The sequence below is a fragment of the Sus scrofa genome, chromosome 13, assembly GCF_054392235.1.
Source record: "Sus scrofa isolate SSC_HxYL_T2T_F1_AM1 chromosome 13, Sscrofa_HxYL_maternal_Yorkshire_Landrace_v2.0, whole genome shotgun sequence".
NCBI classification, from domain to species: Eukaryota; Metazoa; Chordata; class Mammalia; order Artiodactyla; family Suidae; genus Sus; species Sus scrofa.
The window spans coordinates 5,622,636-5,648,537 of NC_139395.1; positions in this window are offsets into that span (position 1 = coordinate 5,622,636).

The following is a 25,902-nucleotide window of genomic DNA, read 5'->3' on the forward strand; positions in this document are numbered from 1 at the left end:
TCAATCAGAATCCACTGCACCACACTGCATGGAATCCACTGCATTCAATCGAGATCCATTGGGCCACGCTGCATGGAATCCACTGCATTCAATCGAGATCCATTGGACCACGCTGCATGGAATACACTGCATTCAATCGGGATCCATTAAACCACGCTGCATGGAATCCACTGCATCAATCGGGATGCATTTTATCATGCTGCCTGGAATCCACTGCATTCAATGACACTGCATGGAATCCACTGCATCAATCGGGATGCATTTAACCATGCTGCATGGAATCCACTGCATTCAATGACACTGCATGGAATCCACTGCATTCAATAGGGTTCCATTTCTTCACGCTGCATGGCATACACTGCATTCAAACACGCTGCATGGAATCCACTGCATTCAATCGAGATCCATTGGGCCACGCTGCATGGAATTCACTGCAATCAATCAGAATCCACTCCACCACGCTGCACGGAGTCCACTGCATTCAATCGAGATCCATTGGGCCACGCTGCATGGAATCCACTGCATTCAATCGGGTTCAATTTAACCCCGCTGCATGGAATCCACTGCATCAATTGGGATGCATTTTATCATGCTGCCTGGAATCCACTGCATTCAATGACACTGCATGGAATCCACTGCATCAATTGGGATGCATTTTACCATGCTGCATGGAATCCACTGCATTCAATGACACTGCATGGAATCCACTGAATCAATCGTGACGCATTTTACCATGCTGCATGGAATCCACTGCATTCAATGACACTGCATGGAATCCACTGCATCAATCGGGATGCATTTTACAATGCTGCATGGAATCCACTGCATTCAATGACACTGCATGGAATCCACTGCATCAATCGGGATGCATTTTACCATGCTGCATGGAATCCACTGCATTCAATGACACTGCATGGAATCCACTGCATTCACTCCGGATCCATTTAGCCATGCTGCATGTAATCCACTGCGTTTAATCGGGATGCATTTTACGATGCTGCATGGAATCCACTGCATTCAGAGATGCTGCATGGAATCCACTGCATCAATCGGGATGCATTTTACCATGCTGCATGGAATCCACTGCATTCAATGACACTGCATGGAATCCACTGCATCAATCGGGATGCATTTTACCATGCTGCATGGAATCCCCTGCATTCAATGACACTGCATGGAATCCACTGTATTCACTCGGGATCCATTTAGCCATGCTGCATGTAATCCACTGCGTTTAATCGGGATGCATTTTACCATGCTGCATGGAATCCACTGCATTCAGTGATGCTGCATGGAATGCACTGCATCAATCGTGATGCATTTTACCATGCTGCATGGAATCCACTGCATTCAATGACACTGCATGGAATCCACTGCATCAATCGGGATGCATTTTACCATTCTGCATGGAATCCACTGCATTCAGTGACGCTGCATGGAATCCACTGCAGTCAATCGGGATCCATTGTGCCACATTGCAGGGAAACCACTGCATTCAATCAACATCCATTGCGCCATGCTGCATGGAATCCACTGCATTCAATTGGGATTCATTGGGCCTCACTGCATGGAATACACTGCGTTCAATCGAGATCCATTGGACCACACTGCATGGAATCCACTGCATTCAATCGGGATCCATTTAGCCATGCTTCATGGAATACACTGCGTTCAATCGGGATGCATTTTACCATGCTGCATGGAATCCACTGCATTCAGTGATGCTGCATGGAATGCACTACCTTCAATCGGGATGCTTTGGGCCATGCTGCATAAAATCCACTGCATTTAATCTTGATGCATTGGGCCAGGCTCCATGGAATCAACTGCATTCAATCAAGCTGGATGGAATCCACTGCATTCAATCATGCTGCATAAAATCCACTGCATTCAATAGGGTTCCATTTCTTCACGCTGCATGAAATACACTGCATTCAAACACGCTGCATGGAATCCACTGCATTCAATCGAGATCCATTGGGCCACGCTGCATTGAATCCACTGCATTCAATTGGGATCCATTGTGCCACGATGCATGGAATCCACTGCGTTCAATCAGAATCCACTGCACCACACTGCATGGAATCCACTGCATTCAATCGAGATCCATTGGGCCACGCTGCATGGAATCCACTGCATTCAATCGAGATCCATTGGGCCACGCTGCATGGAATCCACTGCATTCAATCGGGATCCATTTAACCCCGCTGCATGGAATCCACTGCATCAATCGGGATGCATTTTATCATGCTGCCTGGAATACACTGCATTCAATAACAATGCATGGAATCCACTGCATCAATCGTGACACATTTTACCATGCTGCATGGAATCCACTGCATTCAGTGATGCTGCATGGAATGCACTACCTTCAATCGGGATGCTTTGGGCCATGCTGCATAAAATCCACTGCATTTAATCGGGATGCATTGGGCCACGCTCCATGGAATCAACTGCATTCAATCAAGCTGGATGGAATCCACTGCATTTAATCGGGATGCATTTTACCTTGCTGCATGGAATGTACTGCATTCAATCACGCTGCATGGAATTCACTGCATTCAATTGGGATCCATTGCACAACGATGCATGGAATCCACTGCGTTCAATCAAAATCCATTGCACCATACTGCATGGAATCCACTGCATTCTCTCGAGATCCATTGGGCCACGCTGCATGGAATCCACTGCATTCAATCGGGATGCTTTGGGCCTCGCTGCATAAAATCCACTGCATTTAATCGGGATGCATTGGGCCTCACTGCATGGAATCTACTGCATTCAATCATGCTGCATGGAATCCACTGCATTCAATCATGCTGCATAAAATCCCCTGCATTTAATAGGGTTCAATTTCTCCATGCTGCATGGAATCCACTGCATTCAATCATGCTTCATTGCAACCAGTGCATTCAATCGGGTACCATAGGGCCACGCTTCATGGAATCCACTGCATTCAATCATGCTTCATTGCAACCACTGCATTCAATCGGGAACCATTGGGCCATGCTGCATGGAATCCACTGCATTCAAACACGCTGCATGGAATCCACTGCATTCAATCGGGATGCTTTGGGCCATGCTGGATAATATCCACTGCATTCAATTGGGATTCATTGGGCCTCGCTGCCTGGAATCCACTGCATTCAATCATGCTGCATGGAATCCACTGCATTCAATGACACTGCATGGAATCCACTGCATTCAATAGGGTTCCATTTCTTCACGCTGCATGGCATACACTGCATTCAAACACGCTGCATGGAATCCACTGCATTCAATCGAGATCCATTGGGCCACGCTGCATGGAATTCACTGCAATCAATCAGAATCCACTCCACCACACTGCACGGAGTCCACTGCATTCAATCGAGATACATTGGGCCACGCTGCATGGAATCCACTGCATTCAATCGGCATCCATTTAACCCCGCTGCATGGAATGCACTGCGTTCAATTGGGATGCATTTTACCATGCTGCATGGAATCCACTGCATTCAATGACACTGCATGGAATCCACTGCATCAATCGGGATGCATTTTACCATTCTGCATGGAATCCACTGCATTCAGTGACGCTGCATGGAATCCACTGCACTCAATCGGGATCCATTCTGCCACATTGCAGGGAAACCACTGCATTCAATCGACATCCATTGCGCCATGCTGCATGGAATCCACTGCATTCAATTGGGATTCATTGGGCCTCACTGCATGGAATACACTGCGTTCAATCGAGATCCATTGGACCACACTGCATGGAATCCACTGCATTTAATCGGGATGCATTGGGCCACGCTCCATGGAATCAACTGCATTCAATCAAGCTGGATGGAATCCACTGCATTCAATCATGCTGCATAAAATCCACTGCATTCAATAGGGTTCCATTTCTTCACGCTGCATGAAATACACTGCATTCAAACACGCTGCATGGAATCCACTGCATTCAATCGAGATCCATTGGGCCACGCTGCATTGAATCCACTGCATTCAATTGGGATCCATTGTGCCACGATGCATGGAATCCACTGCGTTCAATCAGAATCCACTGCACCACACTGGATGGAATCCACTGCATTCAATCGAGATCCATTGGGCCACGCTGCATGGAATCCACTGCATTCAATCGAGATCCATTGGACCACGCTGCATGGAATACACTGCATTCAATCGGGATCCATTAAACCACGCTGCATGGAATCCACTGCATCAATCGGGATGCATTTTATCATGCTGCCTGGAATCCACTGCATTCAATGACACTGCATGGAATCCACTGCATCAATCGGGATGCATTTAACCATGCTGCATGGAATCCACTGCATTCAATGACACTGCATGGAATCCACTGCATTCAATAGGGTTCCATTTCTTCACGCTGCATAGCATACACTGCATTCAAACACGCTGCATGGAATCCACTGCATTCAATCGAGATCCATTGGGCCACGCTGCATGGAATTCACTGCAATCAATCAGAATCCACTCCACCACACTGCACGGAGTCCACTGCATTCAATCGAGATCCATTGGGCCACGCTGCATGGAATCCACTGCATTCAATCGGGTTCAATTTAACCCCGCTGCATGGAATCCACTGCATCAATCGGGATGCATTTTATCATGCTGCCTGGAATCCACTGCATTCAATGACACTGCATGGAATCCACTGCATCAATCGGGATGCATTTTACCATGCTGCATGGAATCCACTGCATTCAATGACACTGCATGGAATCCACTGAATCAATCGTGACGCATTTTACCATGCTGCATGGAATCCACTGCATTCAATGACACTGCATGGAATCCACTGCATCAATCGGGATGCATTTTACAATGCTGCATGGAATCCACTGCATTCAATGACACTGCATGGAATCCACTGCATCAATCGGGATGCATTTTACCATGCTGCATGGAATCCACTGCATTCAATGACACTGCATGGAATCCACTGCATTCACTCCGGATCCATTTAGCCATGCTGCATGTAATCCACTGCGTTTAATCGGGATGCATTTTACGATGCTGCATGGAATCCACTGCATTCAGAGATGCTGCATGGAATCCACTGCATCAATCGGGATGCATTTTACCATGCTGCATGGAATCCACTGCATTCAATGACACTGCATGGAATCCACTGCATCAATCGGGATGCATTTTACCATGCTGCATGGAATCCACTGCATTCAATGACACTGCATGGAATCCACTGTATTCACTCGGGATCCATTTAGCCATGCTGCATGTAATCCACTGCGTTTAATCGGGATGCATTTTACCATGCTGCATGGAATCCACTGCATTCAGTGATGCTGCATGGAATGCACTGCATCAATCGTGATGCATTTTACCATGCTGCATGGAATCCACTGCATTCAATGACACTGCATGGAATCCACTGCATCAATCGGGATGCATTTTACCATTCTGCATGGAATCCACTGCATTCAGTGACGCTGCATGGAATCCACTGCAGTCAATCGGGATCCATTGTGCCACATTGCAGGGAAACCACTGCATTCAATCAACATCCATTGCGCCATGCTGCATGGAATCCACTGCATTCAATTGGGATTCATTGGGCCTCACTGCATGGAATACACTGCGTTCAATCGAGATCCATTGGACCACACTGCATGGAATCCACTGCATTCAATCGGGATCCAATTAGCCATGCTTCATGGAATACACTGCGTTCAATCGGGATGCATTTTACCATGCTGCATGGAATCCACTGCATTCAGTGATGCTGCATGGAATGCACTACCTTCAATCGGGATGCTTTGGGCCATGCTGCATAAAATCCACTGCATTTAATCGGGATGCATTGGGCCAGGCTCCATGGAATCAACTGCATTCAATCAAGCTGGATGGAATCCACTGCATTCAATCATGCTGCATAAAATCCACTGCATTCAATAGGGTTCCATTTCTTCACGCTGCATGAAATACACTGCATTCAAACACGCTGCATGGAATCCACTGCATTCAATCGAGATCCATTGGGCCACGCTGCATTGAATCCACTGCATTCAATTGGGATCCATTGTGCCACGATGCATGGAATCCACTGCGTTCAATCAGAATCCACTGCACCACACTGCATGGAATCCACTGCATTCAATCGAGATCCATTGGGCCACGCTGCATGGAATCCACTGCATTCAATCGAGATCCATTGGGCCACGCTGCATGGAATCCACTGCATTCAATCGAGATCCATTGGGCCACGCTGCATGGAATCCACTGCATTCAATCGAGATCCATTGGGCCACGCTGCATGGAATCCACTGCATCAATCGGGATGCATTTTATCATGCTGCCTGGAATACACTGCATTCAATAACAATGCATGGAATCCACTGCATCAATCGTGACACATTTTACCATGCTGCATGGAATCCACTGCATTCAGTGATGCTGCATGGAATGCACTACCTTCAATCGGGATGCTTTGGGCCATGCTGCATAAAATCCACTGCATTTAATCGGGATGCATTGGGCCACGCTCCATGGAATCAACTGCATTCAATCAAGCTGGATGGAATCCACTGCATTTAATCGGGATGCATTTTACCTTGCTGCATGGAATGTACTGCATTCAATCACGCTGCATGGAATTCACTGCATTCAATTGGGATCCATTGTGGCAAATGCATGGAATCCACTGCGTTCAATCAAATTCCATTGCACCATACTGCATGGAATCCACTGCATTCTCTCGAGATCCATTGGGCCACGCTGCATGGAATCCACTGCATTCAATCGGGATGCTTTGGGCCTCGCTGCATAAAATCCACTGCATTTAATCGGGATGCATTGGGCCTCACTGCATGGAATCTACTGCATTCAATCATGCTGCATGGAATCCACTGCATTCAATCATGCTGCATAAAATCCCCTGCATTTAATAGGGTTCAATTTCTCCATGCTGCATGGAATCCACTGCATTCAATCATGCTTCATTGCAACCAGTGCATTCAATCGGGTACCATAGGGCCACGCTTCATGGAATCCACTGCATTCAATCATGCTTCATTGCAACCACTGCATTCAATCGGGAACCATTGGGCCATGCTGCATGGAATCCACTGCATTCAAACACGCTGCATGGAATCCACTGCATTCAATCGGGATGCTTTGGGCCATGCTGGATAATATCCACTGCATTCAATTGGGATTCATTGGGCCTCGCTGCCTGGAATCCACTGCATTCAATCATGCTGCATGGAATCCACTGCATTCAATGACACTGCATGGAATCCACTGCATTCAATAGGGTTCCATTTCTTCACGCTGCATGGCATACACTGCATTCAAACACGCTGCATGGAACCCACTGCATTCAATCGAGATCCATTGGGCCACGCTGCATGGAATTCACTGCAATCAATCAGAATCCACTCCACCACACTGCACGGAGTCCACTGCATTCAATCGAGATACATTGGGCCACGCTGCATGGAATCCACTGCATTCAATCGGCATCCATTTAACCCCACTGCATGGAATGCACTGCGTTCAATTGGGATGCATTTTACCATGCTGCATGGAATCCACTGCATTCAATGACACTGCATGGAATCCACTGCATCAATCTGGATGCATTTTACCATTCTGCATGGAATCCACTGCATTCAGTGACGCTGCATGGAATCCACTGCACTCAATCGGGATCCATTCTGCCACATTGCAGGGAAACCACTGCATTCAATCGACATCCATTGCGCCATGCTGCATGGAATCCACTGCATTCAATTGGGATTCATTGGGCCTCACTGCATGGAATACACTGCGTTCAATCGAGATCCATTGGACCACACTGCATGGAATCCACTGCATTCAATCGGGATCCATTTCGCCATGCTTCATGGAATACACTGCGTTCAATCGGGATGCATTTTACCATGCTGCATGGAATCCACTGCATTCAGTGATGCTGCATGGAATGCACTACCTTCAATCGGGATGCTTTGGGCCATGCTGCATAAAATCCACTGCATTTAATCGGGATGCATTGGGCCACGCTCCATGGAATCAACTGCATTCAATCAAGCTGGATGGAATCCACTGCATTCAATCATGCTGCATAAAATCCACTGCATTCAATAGGGTTCCATTTCTTCACGCTGCATGAAATACACTGCATTCAAACACGCTGCATGGAATCCACTGCATTCAATCGAGATCCATTGGGCCACGCTGCATTGAATCCACTGCATTCAATTGGGATCCATTGTGCCACGATGCATGGAATCCACTGCGTTCAATCAGAATCCACTGCACCACACTGCATGGAATCCACTGCATTCAATCGAGATCCATTGGGCCACGCTGCATGGAATCCACTGCATTCAATCGAGATCCATTGGACCACGCTGCATGGAATACACTGCATTCAATCGGGATCCATTAAACCACGCTGCATGGAATCCACTGCATCAATCGGGATGCATTTTATCATGCTGCCTGGAATCCACTGCATTCAATGACACTGCATGGAATCCACTGCATCAATCGGGATGCATTTAACCATGCTGCATGGAATCCACTGCATTCAATGACACTGCATGGAATCCACTGCATTCAATAGGGTTCCATTTCTTCACGCTGCATGGCATACACTGCATTCAAACACGCTGCATGGAATCCACTGCATTCAATCGAGATCCATTGGGCCACGCTGCATGGAATTCACTGCAATCAATCAGAATCCACTCCACCACGCTGCACGGAGTCCACTGCATTCAATCGAGATCCATTGGGCCACGCTGCATGGAATCCACTGCATTCAATCGGGTTCAATTTAACCCCGCTGCATGGAATCCACTGCATCAATCGGGATGCATTTTATCATGCTGCCTGGAATCCACTGCATTCAATGACACTGCATGGAATCCACTGCATCAATCGGGATGCATTTTACCATGCTGCATGGAATCCACTGCATTCAATGACACTGCATGGAATCCACTGAATCAATCGTGACGCATTTTACCATGCTGCATGGAATCCACTGCATTCAATGACACTGCATGGAATCCACTGCATCAATCGGGATGCATTTTACAATGCTGCATGGAATCCACTGCATTCAATGACACTGCATGGAATCCACTGCATCAATCGGGATGCATTTTACCATGCTGCATGGAATCCACTGCATTCAATGACACTGCATGGAATCCACTGCATTCACTCCGGATCCATTTAGCCATGCTGCATGTAATCCACTGCGTTTAATCGGGATGCATTTTACGATGCTGCATGGAATCCACTGCATTCAGAGATGCTGCATGGAATCCACTGCATCAATCGGGATGCATTTTACCATGCTGCATGGAATCCACTGCATTCAATGACACTGCATGGAATCCACTGCATCAATCGGGATGCATTTTACCATGCTGCATGGAATCCCCTGCATTCAATGACACTGCATGGAATCCACTGTATTCACTCGGGATCCATTTAGCCATGCTGCATGTAATCCACTGCGTTTAATCGGGATGCATTTTACCATGCTGCATGGAATCCACTGCATTCAGTGATGCTGCATGGAATGCACTGCATCAATCGTGATGCATTTTACCATGCTGCATGGAATCCACTGCATTCAATGACACTGCATGGAATCCACTGCATCAATCGGGATGCATTTTACCATTCTGCATGGAATCCACTGCATTCAGTGACGCTGCATGGAATCCACTGCAGTCAATCGGGATCCATTGTGCCACATTGCAGGGAAACCACTGCATTCAATCAACATCCATTGCGCCATGCTGCATGGAATCCACTGCATTCAATTGGGATTCATTGGGCCTCACTGCATGGAATACACTGCGTTCAATCGAGATCCATTGGACCACACTGCATGGAATCCACTGCATTCAATCGGGATCCAATTAGCCATGCTTCATGGAATACACTGCGTTCAATCGGGATGCATTTTACCATGCTGCATGGAATCCACTGCATTCAGTGATGCTGCATGGAATGCACTACCTTCAATCGGGATGCTTTGGGCCATGCTGCATAAAATCCACTGCATTTAATCTTGATGCATTGGGCCAGGCTCCATGGAATCAACTGCATTCAATCAAGCTGGATGGAATCCACTGCATTCAATCATGCTGCATAAAATCCACTGCATTCAATAGGGTTCCATTTCTTCACGCTGCATGAAATACACTGCATTCAAACACGCTGCATGGAATCCACTGCATTCAATCGAGATCCATTGGGCCACGCTGCATTGAATCCACTGCATTCAATTGGGATCCATTGTGCCACGATGCATGGAATCCACTGCGTTCAATCAGAATCCACTGCACCACACTGCATGGAATCCACTGCATTCAATCGAGATCCATTGGGCCACGCTGCATGGAATCCACTGCATTCAATCGAGATCCATTGGGCCACGCTGCATGGAATCCACTGCATTCAATCGGGATCCATTTAACCCCGCTGCATGGAATCCACTGCATCAATCGGGATGCATTTTATCATGCTGCCTGGAATACACTGCATTCAATAACAATGCATGGAATCCACTGCATCAATCGTGACACATTTTACCATGCTGCATGGAATCCACTGCATTCAGTGATGCTGCATGGAATGCACTACCTTCAATCGGGATGCTTTGGGCCATGCTGCATAAAATCCACTGCATTTAATCGGGATGCATTGAGCCACGCTTCATGGAATCAACTGCATTCAATCAAGCTGGATGGAATCCACTGCATTTAATCGGGATGCATTTTACCTTGCTGCATGGAATGTACTGCATTCAATCACGCTGCATGGAATTCACTGCATTCAATTGGGATCCATTGTGGCAAATGCATGGAATCCACTGCGTTCAATCAAATTCCATTGCACCATACTGCATGGAATCCACTGCATTCTCTCGAGATCCATTGGGCCACGCTGCATGGAATCCACTGCATTCAATCGGGATGCTTTGGGCCTCGCTGCATAAAATCCACTGCATTTAATCGGGATGCATTGGGCCTCACTGCATGGAATCTACTGCATTCAATCATGCTGCATGGAATCCACTGCATTCAATCATGCTGCATAAAATCCCCTGCATTTAATAGGGTTCAATTTCTCCATGCTGCATGGAATCCACTGCATTCAATCATGCTTCATTGCAACCAGTGCATTCAATCGGGTACCATAGGGCCACGCTTCATGGAATCCACTGCATTCAATCATGCTTCATTGCAACCACTGCATTCAATCGGGAACCATTGGGCCATGCTGCATGGAATCCACTGCATTCAAACACGCTGCATGGAATCCACTGCATTCAATCGGGATGCTTTGGGCCATGCTGGATAATATCCACTGCATTCAATTGGGATTCATTGGGCCTCGCTGCCTGGAATCCACTGCATTCAATCATGCTGCATGGAATCCACTGCATTCAATGACACTGCATGGAATCCACTGCATTCAATAGGGTTCCATTTCTTCACGCTGCATGGCATACACTGCATTCAAACACGCTGCATGGAATCCACTGCATTCAATCGAGATCCATTGGGCCACGCTGCATGGAATTCACTGCAATCAATCAGAATCCACTCCACCACACTGCACGGAGTCCACTGCATTCAATCGAGATACATTGGGCCACGCTGCATGGAATCCACTGCATTCAATCGGCATCCATTTAACCCCGCTTCATGGAATGCACTGCGTTCAATTGGGATGCATTTTACCATGCTGCATGGAATCCACTGCATTCAATGACACTGCATGGAATCCACTGCATCAATCTGGATGCATTTTACCATTCTGCATGGAATCCACTGCATTCAGTGACGCTGCATGGAATCCACTGCACTCAATCGGGATCCATTCTGCCACATTGCAGGGAAACCACTGCATTCAATCGACATCCATTGCGCCATGCTGCATGGAATCCACTGCATTCAATTGGGATTCATTGGGCCTCACTGCATGGAATACACTGCGTTCAATCGAGATCCATTGGACCACACTGCATGGAATCCACTGCATTCAATCGGGATCCATTTCACCATGCTTCATGGAATACACTGCGTTCAATCGGGATGCATTTTACCATGCTGCATGGAATCCACTGCATTCAGTGATGCTGCATGGAATGCACTACCTTCAATCGGGATGCTTTGGGCCATGCTGCATAAAATCCACTGCATTTAATCGGGATGCATTGGGCCACGCTCCATGGAATCAACTGCATTCAATCAAGCTGGATGGAATCCACTGCATTCAATCATGCTGCATAAAATCCACTGCATTCAATAGGGTTCCATTTCTTCATGCTGCATGAAATACACTGCATTCAAACACGCTGCATGGAATCCACTGCATTCAATCGAGATCCATTGGGCCACGCTGCATTGAATCCACTGCATTCAATTGGGATCCATTGTGCCACGATGCATGGAATCCACTGCGTTCAATCAGAATCCACTGCACCACACTGCATGGAATCCACTGCATTCAATCGAGATCCATTGGGCCACGCTGCATGGAATCCACTGCATTCAATCGAGATCCATTGGACCACGCTGCATGGAATACACTGCATTCAATCGGGATCCATTAAACCACGCTGCATGGAATCCACTGCATCAATCGGGATGCATTTTATCATGCTGCCTGGAATCCACTGCATTCAATGACACTGCATGGAATCCACTGCATCAATCGGGATACATTTAACCATGCTGCATGGAATCCACTGCATTCAATGACAATGCATGGAATCCACTGCATCAATCGTGACACATTTTAACATGCTGCATGGAATCCACTGCATTCAGTGATGCTGCATGGAATGCACTACCTTCAATCGGGATGCTTTGGGCCATGCTGCATAAAATCCTCTGCATTTAATCGGGATGCATTGGGCCACGCTCCATGGAATCAACTGCATTCAATCAAGCTGGATGGAATCCACTGCATTTAATCGGGATGCATTTTACCTTGCTGATTGGAATGTACTGCATTCAATCACGCTGCATGGAATTCACTGCATTCAATTGGGATCCATTGCACAACGATGCATGGAATCCACTGCGTTCAATCAAAATCCATTGCACCACACTGCATGGAATCCACTGCATTCTCTCGAGATCCATTGGGCCACGCTGCATGGAATCCACTGCATTCAATCGGGATCCATTTATCACGCTGCATGGAATACACTGGGTTCAATCGGGATGCATTTTACCATGCTGCATCGAATCCACTGAATTCAGTGACGCTGCATGGAATCCACTGCATTCAATCGGGATGCTTTGGGCCTCGCTGCATAAAATCCACTGCATTTAATCGGGATGCATTGGGCCTCACTGCATGGAATCTACTGCATTCAATCATGCTGCATGGAATCCACTGCATTCAATCATGCTGCATAAAATCCCCTGCATTTAATAGGGTTCAATTTCTCCATGCTGCATGGAATCCACTGCATTCAATCATGCTTCATTGCAACCAGTGCATTCAATCGGGTACCATAGGGCCACGCTTCATGGAATCCACTGCATTCAATCATGCTTCATTGCAACCACTGCATTCAATCGGGAACCATTGGGCCATGCTGCATGGAATCCACTGCATTCAAACACGCTGCATGGAATCCACTGCATTCAATCGGGATGCTTTGGGCCATGCTGGATAATATCAACTGCATTCAATCGGGATTCATTGGGCCTCGCTGCCTGGAATCCACTGCATTCAATCATGCTGCATGGAATCCACTGCATTCAATCATGCTGCATAAAATCCACTGCATTCAATAGGGTTCCATTTCTTCACGCTGCATGGCATACACTGCATTCAAACACGCTGCATGGAATCCACTGCATTCAATCGAGATCCATTGGGCCACGCTGCATCGAATCCACTGCATTCAATTGGGATCCATTGCGCCACGATGCATGGAATCCACTGCGTTCAATTTAAATCCATTGCACCGCACCACACTGCATGGAATCCACTGCATTCAATCGAGATCCATTGGGCCACGCTGCATGGAATCCACTGCATTCAATCGGGATCCATTTAGCCACGCTGCATGGAATACTCTTCGTTCAATCGGGATGCATTTAACCATGCTGCATGTAATCCACTGCATTTAATCGGGATGCATTGGGCCACGCTCCATGGAATCAACTGCATTCAATCAAGCTGGATGGAATCCACTGCATTCAATCATGCTGCATAAAATCCACTGCATTCAATAGGGTTCCATTTCTTCACGCTGCATGAAATACACTGCATTCAAACACGCTGCATGGAATCCACTGCATTCAATCGAGATCCATTGGGCCACGCTGCATTGAATCCACTGCATTCAATTGGGATCCATTGTGCCACGATGCATGGAATCCACTGCGTTCAATCAGAATCCACTGCACCACACTGCATGGAATCCACTGCATTCAATCGAGATCCATTGGGCCACGCTGCATGGAATCCACTGCATTCAATCGAGATCCATTGGGCCACGCTGCATGGAATCCACTGCATTCAATCGGGATCCATTTAACCCCGCTGCATGGAATCCACTGCATCAATCGGGATGCATTTTATCATGCTGCCTGGAATACACTGCATTCAATAACAATGCATGGAATCCACTGCATCAATCGTGACACATTTTACCATGCTGCATGGAATCCACTGCATTCAGTGATGCTGCATGGAATGCACTACCTTCAATCGGGATGCTTTGGGCCATGCTGCATAAAATCCACTGCATTTAATCGGGATGCATTGGGCCACGCTCCATGGAATCAACTGCATTCAATCAAGCTGGATGGAATCCACTGCATTTAATCGGGATGCATTTTACCTTGCTGCATGGAATGTACTGCATTCAATCACGCTGCATGGAATTCACTGCATTCAATTGGGATCCATTGTGGCAAATGCATGGAATCCACTGCGTTCAATCAAATTCCATTGCACCATACTGCATGGAATCCACTGCATTCTCTCGAGATCCATTGGGCCACGCTGCATGGAATCCACTGCATTCAATCGGGATGCTTTGGGCCTCGCTGCATAAAATCCACTGCATTTAATCGGGATGCATTGGGCCTCACTGCATGGAATCTACTGCATTCAATCATGCTGCATGGAATCCACTGCATTCAATCATGCTGCATAAAATCCCCTGCATTTAATAGGGTTCAATTTCTCCATGCTGCATGGAATCCACTGCATTCAATCATGCTTCATTGCAACCAGTGCATTCAATCGGGTACCATAGGGCCACGCTTCATGGAATCCACTGCATTCAATCATGCTTCATTGCAACCACTGCATTCAATCGGGAACCATTGGGCCATGCTGCATGGAATCCACTGCATTCAAACACGCTGCATGGAATCCACTGCATTCAATCGGGATGCTTTGGGCCATGCTGGATAATATCCACTGCATTCAATTGGGATTCATTGGGCCTCGCTGCCTGGAATCCACTGCATTCAATCATGCTGCATGGAATCCACTGCATTCAATGACACTGCATGGAATCCACTGCATTCAATAGGGTTCCATTTCTTCACGCTGCATGGCATACACTGCATTCAAACACGCTGCATGGAACCCACTGCATTCAATCGAGATCCATTGGGCCACGCTGCATGGAATTCACTGCAATCAATCAGAATCCACTCCACCACACTGCACGGAGTCCACTGCATTCAATCGAGATACATTGGGCCACGCTGCATGGAATCCACTGCATTCAATCGGCATCCATTTAACCCCGCTGCATGGAATGCACTGCGTTCAATTGGGATGCATTTTACCATGCTGCATGGAATCCACTGCATTCAATGACACTGCATGGAATCCACTGCATCAATCTGGATGCATTTTACCATTCTGCATGGAATCCACTGCATTCAGTGACGCTGCATGGAATCCACTGCACTCAATCGGGATCCATTCTGCCACATTGCAGGGAAACCACTGCATTCAATCGACATCCATTGCGCCATGCTGCATGGAATCCACTGCATTCAATTGGGATTCATTGGGCCTCACTGCATGGAATACACTGCGTTCAATCGAGATCCATTGGACCACACTGCATGGAATCCACTGCATTCAATCGGGATCCATTTCACCATGCTTCATGGAATACACTGCGTTCAATCGGGATGCATTTTACCATGCTGCATGGAATCCACTGCATTCAGTGATGCTGCATGGAATGCACTACCTTCAATCGGGATGCTTTGGGCCATGCTGCATAAAATCCACTGCATTTAATCGGGATGCATTGGGCCACGCTCCATGGAATCAACTGCATTCAATCAAGCTGGATGGAATCCACTGCATTCAATCATGCTGCATAAAATCCACTGCATTCAATAGGGTTCCATTTCTTCACGCTGCATGAAATACACTGCATTCAAACACGCTGCATGGAATCCACTGCATTCAATCGAGATCCATTGGGCCACGCTGCATTGAATCCACTGCATTCAATTGGGATCCATTGTGCCACGATGCATGGAATCCACTGCGTTCAATCAGAATCCACTGCACCACACTGCATGGAATCCACTGCATTCAATCGAGATCCATTGGGCCACGCTGCATGGAATCCACTGCATTCAATCCCGATCCATTGGACCACGCTGCATGGAATACACTGCATTCAATCGGGATCCATTAAACCACGCTGCATGGAATCCACTGCATCAATCGGGATGCATTTTATCATGCTGCCTGGAATCCACTGCATTCAATGACACTGCATGGAATCCACTGCATCAATCGGGATGCATTTAACCATGCTGCATGGAATCCACTGCATTCAATGACAATGCATGGAATCCACTGCATCAATCGTGACACATTTTAACATGCTGCATGGAATCCACTGCATTCAGTGATGCTGCATGGAATGCACTACCTTCAATCGGGATGCTTTGGGCCATGCTGCATAAAATCCTCTGCATTTAATCGGGATGCATTGGGCCACGCTCCATGGAATCAACTGCATTCAATCAAGCTGGATGGAATCCACTGCATTTAATCGGGATGCATTTTACCTTGCTGCATGGAATGTACTGCATTCAATCACGCTGCATGGAATTCACTGCATTCAATTGGGATCCATTGCACAACGATGCATGGAATCCACTGCGTTCAATCAAAATCCATTGCACCACACTGCATGGAATCCACTGCATTCTCTCGAGATCCATTGGGCCACGCTGCATGGAATCCACTGCATTCAATCGGGATCCATTTATCACGCTGCATGGAATACACTGGGTTCAATCGGGATGCATTTTACCATGCTGCATCGAATCCACTGAATTCAGTGACGCTGCATGGAATCCACTGCATTCAATCGGGATGCTTTGGGCCTCGCTGCATAAAATCCACTGCATTTAATCGGGATGCATTGGGCCTCACTGCATGGAATCTACTGCATTCAATCATGCTGCATGGAATCCACTGCATTCAATCATGCTGCATAAAATCCCCTGCATTTAATAGGGTTCAATTTCTCCATGCTGCATGGAATCCACTGCATTCAATCATGCTTCATTGCAACCAGTGCATTCAATCGGGTACCATAGGGCCACGCTTCATGGAATCCACTGCATTCAATCATGCTTCATTGCAACCACTGCATTCAATCGGGAACCATTGGGCCATGCTGCATGGAATCCACTGCATTCAAACACGCTGCATGGAATCCACTGCATTCAATCGGGATGCTTTGGGCCATGCTGGATAATATCAACTGCATTCAATCGGGATTCATTGGGCCTCGCTGCCTGGAATCCACTGCATTCAATCATGCTGCATGGAATCCACTGCATTCAATCATGCTGCATAAAATCCACTGCATTCAATAGGGTTCCATTTCTTCACGCTGCATGGCATACACTGCATTCAAACACGCTGCATGGAATCCACTGCATTCAATCGAGATCCATTGGGCCACGCTGCATCGAATCCACTGCATTCAATTGGGATCCATTGCGCCACGATGCATGGAATCCACTGCGTTCAATTTAAATCCATTGCACCGCACCACACTGCATGGAATCCACTGCATTCAATCGAGATCCATTGGCCCACGCTGCATGGAATCCACTGCATTCAATCGGGATCCATTTAGCCACGCTGCATGGAATACTCTTCGTTCAATCGGGATGCATTTAACCATGCTGCATGTAATCCACTGCATTCAATCGGGATGCTTTGGGCCATGCTGGATAATATCCACTGCATTCAATTGGGATTCATTGGGCCTCGCTGCCTGGAATCCACTGCATTCAATCATGCTGCATGGAATCCACTGCATTCAATCATGCTGCATAAAATCCACTGCATTCAATAGGGTTCCATTTCTTCACGCTGCATGGCATACACTGCATTCAAACACGCTGCATGGAACCCACTGCATTCAATCGAGATCCATTGGGCCACGCTGCATGGAATTCACTGCAATCAATCAGAATCCACTCCACCACACTGCACGGAGTCCACTGCATTCAATCGAGATCCATTGGGCCACGCTGCATGGAATCCACTGCATTCAATCGGCATCCATTTAACCCCGCTGCATGGAATGCACTGCGTTCAATTGGGATGCATTTTACCATGCTGCATGGAATCCACTGCATTCAATGACACTGCATGGAATCCACTGCATCAATCTGGATGCATTTTACCATTCTGCATGGAATCCACTGCATTCAGTGACGCTGCATGGAATCCACTGCACTCAATCGGGATCCATTCTGCCACATTGCAGGGAAACCACTGCATTCAATCGACATCCATTGCGCCATGCTGCATGGAATCCACTGCATTCAATTGGGATTCATTGGGCCTCACTGCATGGAATACACTGCGTTCAATCGAGATCCATTGGACCACACTGCATGGAATCCACTGCATTCAATCGGGATCCATTTCGCCATGCTTCATGGAATACACTGCGTTCAATCGGGATGCATTTTACCATGCTGCATGGAATCCACTGCATTCAGTGATGCTGCATGGAATGCACTACCTTCAATCGGGATGCTTTGGGCCATGCTGCATAAAATCCACTGCATTTAATCGGGATGCATTGGGCCACGCTCCATGGAATCAACTGCATTCAATCAAGCTGGATGGAATCCACTGCATTTAATCGGGATGCATTTTACCTTGCTGCATGGAATGTACTGCATTCAATCACGCTGCATGGAATCCACTGCATTCAATCGGGATGCTTTGGGCCATGCTGGATAATATCAACTGCATTCAATCGGGATTCATTGGTCCTCGCTGCCTGGAATCCACTGCATTCAATCATGCTGCATGGAATCCACTGCATTCAATCATGCTGCATAAAATCCACTGCATTCAATAGGGTTCCATTTCTTCACGCTGCATGGCATACACTGCATTGAAACACGCTGCATGGAATCCACTGCATTCAATCGAGATCCATTGGGCCACGCTGCATCGAATCCACTGCATTCAATTGGGATCCATTGCGCCACGATGCATGGAATCCACTGCGTTCAATTTAAATCCATTGCACCGCACCACACTGCATGGAATCCACTGCATTCAATCGAGATCCATTGGGCCACGCTGCATGGAATCCACTGCATTCAATCGGGATCCATTTAGCCACGCTGCATGGAATACACTTCGTTCAATCGGGATGCATTTAACCATGCTGCATGTAATCCACTGCATTCAATCGGGATGCTTTGGGCCATGCTGGATAATATCCACTGCATTCAATTGGGATTCATTGGGCCTCGCTGCCTGGAATCCACTGCATTCAATCATGCTGCATGGAATCCACTGCATTCAATCATGCTGCATAAAATCCACTGCATTCAATAGGGTTCCATTTCTTCACGCTGCATGGCATACACTGCATTCAAACACGCTGCATGGAACCCACTGCATTCAATCGAGATCCATTGGGCCACGCTGCATGGAATTCACTGCAATCAATCAGAATCCACTCCACCACACTGCACGGAGTCCACTGCATTCAATCGAGATCCATTGGGCCACGCTGCATGGAATCCACTGCATTCAATCGGCATCCATTTAACCCCGCTGCATGGAATGCACTGCGTTCAATTGGGATGCATTTTACCATGCTGCATGGAATCCACTGCATTCAATGACACTGCATGGAATCCACTGCATCAATCTGGATGCATTTTACCATTCTGCATGGAATCCACTGCATTCAGTGACGCTGCATGGAATCCACTGCACTCAATCGGGATCCATTCTGCCACATTGCAGGGAAACCACTGCATTCAATCGACATCCATTGCGCCATGCTGCATGGAATCCACTGCATTCAATTGGGATTCATTGGGCCTCACTGCATGGAATACACTGCGTTCAATCGAGATCCATTGGACCACACTGCATGGAATCCACTGCATTCAATCGGGATCCATTTCGCCATGCTTCATGGAATACACTGCGTTCAATCGGGATGCATTTTACCATGCTGCATGGAATCCACTGCATTCAGTGATGCTGCATGGAATGCACTACCTTCAATCGGGATGCTTTGGGCCATGCTGCATAAAATCCACTGCATTTAATCGGGATGCATTGGGCCACGCTCCATGGAATCAACTGCATTCAATCAAGCTGGATGGAATCCACTGCATTCAATCATGCTGCATAAAATCCACTGCATTCAATAGGGTTCCATTTCTTCACGCTGCATGAAATACACTGCATTCAAACACGCTGCATGGAATCCACTGCATTCAATCGAGATCCATTGGGCCACGCTGCATTGAATCCACTGCATTCAATTGGGATCCATTGTCCCACGATGCATGGAATCCACTGCGTTCAATCAGAATCCACTGCACCACACTGCATGGAATCCACTGCATTCAATCGAGATCCATTGGGCCACGCTGCATGGAATCCACTGCATTCAATCGAGATCCATTGGACCACGCTGCATGGAATACACTGCATTCAATCGGGATCCATTTAACCACGCTGCATGGAATCCACTGCATCAATCGGGATGCATTTTATCATGCTGCCTGGAATCCACTGCATTCAATGACACTGCATGGAATCCACTGCATCAATCGGGATGCATTTAACCATGCTGCATGGAATCCACTGCATTCAATGACAATGCATGGAATCCACTGCATCAATCGTGACACATTTTACCATGCTGCATGGAATCCACTGCATTCAGTGATGCTGCATGGAATGCACTACCTTCAATCGGGATGCTTTGGGCGATGCTGCATAAAATCCACTGCATTTAATCGGGATGCATTGGGCCACGCTCCATGGAATCAACTGCATTGAATCAACCTGGATGGAATCCACTGCATTTAATCGGGATGCATTTTACCTTGCTGCATGGAATGTACTGCATTCAATCACGCTGCATGGAATCCACTGCATTCAATCGGGATGCTTTGGGCCATGCTGGATAATATCAACTGCATTCAATCGGGATTCATTGGGCCTCGCTGCCTGGAATCCACTGCATTCAATCATGCTGCATGGAATCCACTGCATTCAATCATGCTGCATAAAATCCACTGCATTCAATAGGGTTCCATTTCTTCACGCTGCATGGCATACACTGCATTCAAACACGCTGCATGGAATCCACTGCATTCAATCGAGATCCATTGGGCCACGCTGCATCGAATCCACTGCATTCAATTGGGATCCATTGCGCCACGATGCATGGAATCCACTGCGTTCAATTTAAATCCATTGCACCGCACCACACTGCATGGAATCCACTGCATTCAATCGAGATCCATTGGGCCACGCTGCATGGAATCCACTGCATTCAATCGGGATCCATTTAGCCACGCTGCATGGAATACTCTTCGTTCAATCGGGATGCATTTAACCATGCTGCATGTAATCCACTGCATTCAATCGGGATGCTTTGGGCCATGCTGGATAATATCCACTGCATTCAATTGGGATTCATTGGGCCTCGCTGCCTGGAATCCACTGCATTCAATCATGCTGCATGGAATCCACTGCATTCAATCATGCTGCATAAAATCCACTGCATTCAATAGGGTTCCATTTCTTCACGCTGCATGGCATACACTGCATTCAAACACGCTGCATGGAACCCACTGCATTCAATCGAGATCCATTGGGCCACGCTGCATGGAATTCACTGCAATCAATCAGAATCCACTCCACCACACTGCACGGAGTCCACTGCATTCAATCGAGATCCATTGGGCCACGCTGCATGGAATCCACTGCATTCAATCGGCATCCATTTAACCCCGCTGCATGGAATGCACTGCGTTCAATTGGGATGCATTTTACCATGCTGCATGGAATCCACTGCATTCAATGACACTGCATGGAATCCACTGCATCAATCTGGATGCATTTTACCATTCTGCATGGAATCCACTGCATTCAGTGACGCTGCATGGAATCCACTGCAGTCAATCGGGATCCATTCTGCCACATTGCAGGGAAACCACTGCATTCAATCGACATCCATTGCGCCATGCTGCATGGAATCCACTGCATTCAATTGGGATTCATTGGGCCTCACTGCATGGAATACACTGCGTTCAATCGAGATCCATTGGACCACACTGCATGGAATCCACTGCATTCAATCGGGATCCATTTCGCCATGCTTCATGGAATACACTGCGTTCAATCGGGATGCATTTTACCATGCTGCATGGAATCCACTGCATTCAGTGATGCTGCATGGAATGCACTACCTTCAATCGGGATGCTTTGGGCCATGCTGCATAAAATCCACTGCATTTAATCGGGATGCATTGGGCCACGCTCCATGGAATCAACTGCATTCAATCAAGCTGGATGGAATCCACTGCATTCAATCATGCTGCATAAAATCCACTGCATTCAATAGGGTTCCATTTCTTCACGCTGCATGAAATACACTGCATTCAAACACGCTGCATGGAATCCACTGCATTCAATCGAGATCCATTGGGCCACGCTGCATTGAATCCACTGCATTCAATTGGGATCCATTGTGCCACGATGCATGGAATCCACTGCGTTCAATCAGAATCCACTGCACCACACTGCATGGAATCCACTGCATTCAATCGAGATCCATTGGGCCACGCTGCATGGAATCCACTGCATTCAATCGAGATCCATTGGACCACGCTGCATGGAATACACTGCATTCAATCGGGATCCATTTAACCACGCTGCATGGAATCCACTGCATCAATCGGGATGCATTTTATCATGCTGCCTGGAATCCACTGCATTCAATGACACTGCATGGAATCCACTGCATCAATCGGGATGCATTTAACCATGCTGCATGGAATCCACTGCATTCAATGACAATGCATGGAATCCACTGCATCAATCGTGACACATTTTACCATGCTGCATGGAATCCACTGCATTCAGTGATGCTGCATGGAATGCACTACCTTCAATCGGGATGCTTTGGGCGATGCTGCATAAAATCCACTGCATTTAATCGGGATGCATTGGGCCACGCTCCATGGAATCAACTGCATTGAATCAAGCTGGATGGAATCCACTGCATTTAATCGGGATGCATTTTACCATGCTGCATGGAATATACTGCATTCAATCACGCTGCATGGAATTCACTGCATTCAATTGGGATCCATTGCACCACGATGCATGGAATCCACTGCGTTCAATTAAAATCCATTGCACCACACTGCATGGAATCCACTGCATTCTCTCGAGATCCATTGGGCCACGCTGCATGGAATCCACTGCATTCAATCGGGATCCATTTATCACGCTGCATGGAATACACTGGGTTCAATCGGGATGCATTTTACCATGCTGCATCGAATCCACTGAATTCAGTGACGCTGCATGGAATCCACTGCATTCAATCGGGATGCTTTGGGCCTCGCTGCATAAAATCCACTGCATTTAATCGGGATGCATTGGGCCTCACTGCATGGAATCTACTGCATTCAATCATGCTGCATGGAATCCACTGCATTCAATCATGCTGCATAAAATCCCCTGCATTTAATAGGGTTCAATTTCTCCATGCTGCATGGAATCCACTGCATTCAATCATGCTTCATTGCAACCAGTGCATTCAATCGGGTACCATAGGGCCACGCTTCATGGAATCCACTGCATTCAATCATGCTTCATTGCAACCACTGCATTCAATCGGGAACCATTGGGCCATGCTGCATGGAATCCACTGCATTCAAACACGCTGCATGGAATCCACTGCATTCAATCGGGATGCTTTGGGCCATGCTGGATAATATCAACTGCATTCAATCGGGATTCATTGGGCCTCGCTGCCTGGAATCCACTGCATTCAATCATGCTGCATGGAATCCACTGCATTCAATCATGCTGCATAAAATCCACTGCATTCAATAGGGTTCCATTTCTTCACGCTGCATGGAATACACTGCATTCAAACACGCTGCATGGAATCCACTGCATTCAATCGAGATCCATTGGGCCACGCTGCATCGAATCCACTGCATTCAATTGGGATCCATTGCGCCACGATGCATGGAATCCACTGCGTTCAATTTAAATCCATTGCACCGCACCACACTGCATGGAATCCACTGCATTCAATCGAGATCCATTGGGCCACGCTGCATGGAATCCACTGCATTCAATCGGGATCCATTTAGCCACGCTGCATGGAATACTCTTCGTTCAATCGGGATGCATTTAACCATGCTGCATGTAATCCACTGCATTCAGTGACGCTGCATGGAATCCACTGCATTCAATCGGGATGCTTTGGGCCTCACTGCATGGAATCTACTGCATTCAATCATGCTGCATGGAATCCACTGCATTCAATCATGCTGCATAAAATACCCTGCATTTAATAGGGTTCCATTCCTCCATGCTGCATGGAATCCACTGCATTCAATCATGCTTCATTGCAACCACTGCATTCAATCGGGAACCATTGGGCCATGCTGCATGGAATCCACTGCATTCAAACACGCTGCATGGAATCCACTGCATTCAATCGGGATGCTTTGGGCCATGCTGGATAATATCCACTGCATTCAATCGGGATTCATTGGGCCTCGCTGCCTGGAATCCACTGCATTCAATCATGCTGCATGGAATCCACTGCATTCAATGACACTGCATGGAATCCACTGCATTCAATCGAGATCCATTGGGCCACGCTGCATGGAATTCACTGCAATCAATCAGAATCCACTCCACCACACTGCACGGAGTCCACTGCATTCAATCGAGATCCATTGGGCCACGCTGCATGGAATCCAATGCATTCAATCGGGTTCCATTTAACCCCGCTGCATGGAACCCACTGCATCAATCGGGATGCATTTTATCATGCTGCCTGGAATCCACTGCATTCAATGACACTGCATGGAATCCACTGCATCAATCGGGATGCATTTTACCATGCTGCCTGGAATCCACTGCATTCAATCACACTGCATGGAATCCACTGCATCAATCGTGACGCATTTTACCATGCTGCATGGAATCCACTGCATTCAATGACACTGCATGGAATCCACTGCATTCACTCGGGATCCATTTAGCCATGCTGCATGTAATGCACTGTGTTTAATCGGGATGCATTTTACCATGCTGCATGGAATCCACTGCATTCAGTGATGCTGCATGGAATGCACTACCTTCAATCGGGATGCTTTGGGCCATGCTGCGTAAAATCCACTGCATTTAATCGGGATGCATTGGGCCACGCTCCATGGAATCAACTGCATTCAATCAAGCTGGATGGAATCCACTGCATTTAATCGGGATGCATTTTACCACGCTGCATGGAATATACTGCATTCAATCACGCTGCAT